The sequence below is a fragment of the Sinocyclocheilus grahami genome, unplaced genomic scaffold (genome assembly GCF_001515645.1).
Source record: "Sinocyclocheilus grahami isolate Dianchi unplaced genomic scaffold, SAMN03320097.WGS_v1.1 scaffold11638.1, whole genome shotgun sequence".
In the NCBI taxonomy this organism is placed as follows: domain Eukaryota; kingdom Metazoa; phylum Chordata; class Actinopteri; order Cypriniformes; family Cyprinidae; genus Sinocyclocheilus; species Sinocyclocheilus grahami.
The window spans coordinates 1-5,768 of record NW_015513949.1 but is presented as its reverse complement, the minus strand read 5'-3'; the positions used below and the strand labels follow the sequence as shown (position 1 = coordinate 5,768).

The following is a 5,768-nucleotide window of genomic DNA, read 5'->3' as shown; positions in this document are numbered from 1 at the left end:
TCACAGGATTGTCAGTGTAAGATGGAGGTTGGAGAGTGAATGACCTACTGGAGATTGAAATCATTGTGTGTGAGTATTTTTTTTTAATGTTGTTTATTTCTCTCTTGTAATTATTTACACTGCCTATATAGATGTGATTTTAATGGTACTGAAATATCTAACCCAGGGGTGGCCAATGTCGGTCCTGGAGAGCCACAGTCCTGTTGAGTTCAGCTCCAACCCAAATCAAACACACCTGAATATACTAATCAAGGTCTAAGGGTTACTGGAGGTGAGGTACAGGCAGGGGATTTTTCTAGTAACCGCCTCAGAGGAGAGTATTCAGTGTGTATTATGAGTGTATATTTCCATAACTGTTTCTTTAGTTTATCACTAGTGTTTTTTTTGTCTGCTTTTCAGTTAAGTCTCAATGTTGGCATGTTCTTAAGGAATTAGATTCTTATTTTATTGACAAACGATCTGTGAGTTTGAGGATTAATGGTTAATTGCTTTTTCAAGTGCTTCCTTGTCGCTGGAAATGGGTGAGTAACATTCAGAAATTAATCCACACAATGCTTGTAAAGGTTTATTTGGTTCTGAGCAGTGCTGAATTATAATGGTTTAAATTGTGGATCCAGACCAAACACAGGGGTTGTGAAGCATTTCTGTGTATGTAATTAATCTGAGTAAAGCACCATTTTTGTTAAATCACTGATATTCAACATCCTGAGGAATTGATAAGAGTAAATGTGTATTGACAAGTTATGCTATAGCACCATGTGCAGAAAATTTCCTTTTTAAAAATGTCATCTCAAGTTGTTGACAGTGCCTGAAGTCTGGTATTAAACCCATTTTTGTAAAACATTCTATTCAGGAGACTCAACAGCTGCCCAGGTGAGAGTCCTCCAAAGATTTGACTAAACCACCCTTACAATATTTGGTTATAGGAAAAGTTTGAAATCCATATAGGAATGTGCACACTAAATGGTTTCAGGGTTTTTTCATTCATGGCTGCATTGATAACTGCTTGTCAATGTCAGTTTACCTCTTGTGACTGTTTGAGTTTAAATGAACGCTCTCCACATGTCTGCTGTGCCTCTTTATTTATTTTTGTCTGTTTGATACCATTTCTTTTAGTTTGTACTTTGTTTTTGTTTTTCCCCCGTAAAACATTCTATTCAGGAGACTCAACAGCTGCCCAGGTGAGAGTCCTCCAAAGATTTGACTAAACCACCCTTACAATATTTGGTTATAGGAAAAGTTTGAAATCCATATAGGAATGTGCACACTAAATAGTTTCAGGGTTTTTTCATTCATGGCTGCATTGATAACTGCTTGTCAATGTCAGTTTACCTCTTGTGACTGTTTGAGTTTTTAAATGAACGCTCTTCACATGTCTGCTGTGCCTCTTTATTTATTTTTTTGTCTGTTTGATACCATTTCTTTTAGTTTGTACTTTGTTTTTGTTTTTCCCCCCCAAAGTGAGGCATCTGTGTTGATGACCAACGATGTTGAGAGGTAATTACTTTTGACTCTCTTGTATGTACTCCTCTCTAATGCTTAATATAATATAAACTCTGCTTAAATACGTCCTTCTGCTGCTCACTCACTTTTTTTTTCATCCGTCTGTCAATTCCAGTGTCCCAAAGCTGACTTTTATCAATGTCAAGCCTAAGATTAGCAAATCAACACTTTCCTCTCTCAACCAAAATCTTTTCCATTAAAATTAAGATCTGTAGAGAAGCTGACTTGGTTAATGTTTCAGTTTTGTGCAACTACAAATGTTAACTCGGTTTTATCTGTAATTTCATTCTACAGATAATCTGCACATCTTAAAGAGCTCAGTTTTTTTCTATTTCACCTCCACTCCTTGATGGAAGTCCACTCGTTGTTGACTTTGTCAGTCCTACAGAATTCCAAGGTCTTTTAATCTAATATCATTATAAATGGCTCACAGATGGCTCTGGTTTCCACAAGCAGCTCAGTGTTCCTTTTACACCCGTTACCAGCATGCAGTTACTTTTAATGGTTTGCTTTTGTTCCAGTGAGGCCCTGAAAGTGTTAATAGCGATTTCTCCTGAGAAAATCAACAGCTGCTGAGGTGAGTCCTCCTGTGTTTCTCAATATTTACAACACTGTATATTGCTTATTACTGGGTCGAACCAAGCCTTGTGGTGGAGAATGACCCATTGCAGTCTTTGATCAATGCTATGTAGTGAGTTGAGTCAATCCCCTGCAGGTGCAAATTCATTGTTACTGAGGTCAGATATCAGATAGATGTGGTGCCTCAAACATGGCGACAGGGAGCCCACTAAAGCACGGTTTTGTCTGTTTTCTGTAGGTTTGTGGTTAGTTACTCTTTAACCTTGTTCAAAAGACTGTGGTTTTAATGTTTGTTTTATGAGGTATAATTAATCAATAGTTGATGGAATGTGTTTTGTTTAAAGTGCAGGACTGTACTGTTTGATCATGCATTACAGCTGTAGTCACACTCTCGACTGAGACCTGGAATTTAATAAGAGGACACATCGGCACTCTGCTCTCCATCAGCTTTATAAATTATACAGCACAAATACTCAATTAGTGCCAAGAATTGAATGAAATTCAAGAGTAATTTCAGACTCCAGATCAGCTTTTCCCCCCCCTCCTTGATTGAAGGCCCACTCATCGTCATTGGTGACTCCAGAATCCATCTTCATGAGCCTCATGCTGCAGAAATGCTGTCTCTTCTAGCCTCTTTTGATCTTCTCTGATTGACGGCTTTATCAGATCTTAAACCTGGATTCCAGCAGAATACACTAACTCCCGTCTTCATCTTCAGCTTATACACTTACCTATACTTGGGGCTGGGCAAAAAATCGAATGCGAATCTCATCAGTAAAGCCACTTCTGGTGATTAGTAGTAAATCTCCAGGACGTGCTTTCAGATGGAGCGGCATTTACTACACAGAGCCGTAGATCACTGACAAGCTACACAAAATCGCGTTCAAAATCGCATTCGATTTTTATTTTTTGACCAGCCCTACCTATACTTAAATGTACTCTTGTTCAAAAACTTTTAAAAATTTCTTTCCATTACTAACTGAGTTTTTGTCCTGCAGGCATGTTGGGCAACATGAAGCTGGATGTGCTGTGATCCTCCATGATTGAAGCCCTCACGTCATTTGTGACCGCATTGTATTGTGTGGTGGTTATAGTGTTTTTTTCTTTTTATAGCTATAGATAGCTTTGTTTGACCAAAGGTTGTGACTCTGAGGATCAAAACAGGGAGTCTGTGACCTGCAAATGCTGTTTCACTGTACTCGGATCAGATAGATGGGGCGCCCCAAGCTCAGTACAGTTATAGGGATGGCTGGTCAAGGACACTTTGGATAAAACATTAACAAGCTGCTCAAATGTTTGAGATCAGTAGGTTTCAGTATATTCAAAGGCGCTTCACATTATCTTTTGTTAGTGTCCCTTTAAAAAAAAAAAAAAAAAAAAAGAACTTAAATGATCACTTGTGCACTTAACTTTGACAGCAATGCAGGAGCCTCAGCCCTTGAGTGGAGACCTGACTCATGAAGGAAGGCAAGTGCAGATAAAGCTTTTTATTTTATTTTTTATGAATGTTCTCTGCCCTCCACCCACATTTGCGTACAGTGGTTTATCTCCATATTCCCAAATCTGAAGCCGCTGTCTGCTCATCTTTGGCTTGATTGAGACCTTGATTCTACTAGAGGACGTGACTTCACTTTCTTCCACCACATGCCAAACAAGCATGTTTGTTTTCTCTATCCTGAGCTATAAATTTCTATTTAAACAACTTTTGAATTTGAATGCATATAAGATCCATGGAAACCTCACATGTACCATTATCCGAGTTGGATGCATTATCCTTTACATTGATGATGTGAGGATTATTCAAGTAAATACTGAAGTACTCCAAGCATCTATGCTGTGAACTTTACATATTTCACATACTTTTGAAAACCAGCCTTTAGTTGATCCTAAGTGCTCATTGTCACAGCTGTAAACATGACCACTTTCTTCCATGAGGTAGTTTGGTGTCATGGCATATTTGTTTCCAGGGGGAATGTTAAAGAACGTGGTGCGTCTCCCAGAAATCCTATATAATTCAACCAATCAGATGAGGATTTAGAAACTCCTGTAATGTTTCCAGTTTTGTGTGCTGTATGCATCAGATGTTCAGCCAGCGGTCCATGGGCATGATGACTGAGACTAGAATCAACCAGGCACTGATGCCCTCTTCTCTCTCTCTGTCAAGCTCACCTTGAACGGGTTTCCTTCTCTTAAATACTTGGAAATATGCTCTTTATGCATCTCTCCTTTGAGACATTAGGGTTAAATGTAAACCACAAAACTCATTCCATGTCTTCCAGGTGAGCTGGGCAGCTGCTTAGATGAGTTGGATGTGATCCTGTCCCGTTCCTTAATGGCAGCTCACTTGTATTCATTGAGGGTTTCATAGGTGAGTGCTCATTCTCCAGAATTATGCTCTTTTAGGCTTGTTTGCTCTTCGAGCTCAAGAGATGTGGAGAGCTTTCTTCAGTAAACTGACAACTGAAACTGAAATTAATCTTGTATATATTCTCTTTACTGGGTTAAGCCAAACTCTCCAAAGCCGCTGGGAATCATGGCCATCCTTCTGTACATCCTGATCAACCAATGATAGGCATTAAATGGGAAAATAGTATCAATAATTCAAAATGACAATAGTGAACACTCAATTTTCAGTTAAAGGCAGTTCATCATAGAACTTAGTTAAACTGAACTGAGCTGGATGATGACATCACTGAATTCAGTTTAACTAAGCAAGCCAGAGGCGACAGGCGGCAAGGAACCAAAACTCCATCGGTGACAGAATGGAGAAAAAACCTTGGGAGAAACCAGGCTCAGTTGGGAGGCCAGTTCTCCTCTGGCCAGATGAAACCAGCAACCATCCAGGCTGCAGCAAAGTCAGATTGTGCAGAGGGCTCAACTGGTTCCTGTGGTCTTGTCCCGGTTGTCTAGGAGACAAGGTCTTCATTGGGGATAACTTGTATTTTTTTTTTGTATAAATGTATTTGTCTCGACTGAGTCATCTATATTTATAACTTGTTTTGTAAATCTATGTGTACATCTAGTGCAGGGAGTGTTGTAAACTCTGTAGTTTAAGCCATGGTCGTTGATTAAGGCTCTCTTGTTGTGGTCATAGAATTTGTCCATCTATCAGTACTGCCTTTGATTTCAGGTCTGCTTGTGCTCCTTATGCTCTGTTCTGTGTGTCCTCTAAGGTCTGTCCACTCAGCTGGCCTTTCATGGGCTTTTATCAACTGGCATGCTAAGATGTTGCAGATCTGTTGGCTCTCCAGATGCTCGTCATATGGCTGGAACTCCTAATTCCTCCTTGCTGCTATCTCTCTGTAAGGCTGGAGCCTCCTGCTTGGAAAGTCCTCTAGGTCTACTGACTCGACATTGGCTCACAATTGTGTCAAACCGAATTTGGCACTTTACTTTTCCTCCCTTGAGCTCGTTCTACCAGTGGTTCCAGGACATTATAGTGTTCAACCCAGTGCAGCCCTTCCTTCTGTTTGTTTGCAGAGTCTGCTTGTCGGGTATGACTACAGATTAGTAACTTGCAACACTTATCTGTAGTGATATCCCTGTGCAGTTGTGTTGCTTAATAACTTTTAAAATGTAAGTCATTTTTGAATAAAATTAGCAATTTGAATGGAAAAAAGTTACTCTTTTTTTTTTTTTTGGGGGGGTGAACAATCTGTCTAGGGTTGAGTTAGGGTTGAGTTAGG

General features: G+C 39.6%; 1 long non-coding RNA gene across 1 annotated transcript; it reads left to right on the top strand.

The window, feature by feature from the left end:
- Window positions 1-1,809: 1,809 nt before the first annotated feature.
- On the top strand, window positions 1,810-4,472 carry LOC107578714 (uncharacterized). Its single transcript, XR_001608375.1, has 3 exons — window positions 1,810-1,900; window positions 2,025-2,080; window positions 4,362-4,472. It is a non-coding gene; the product is annotated as an uncharacterized lncRNA (long non-coding RNA).
- Window positions 4,473-5,768: the final 1,296 nt, after the last annotated feature.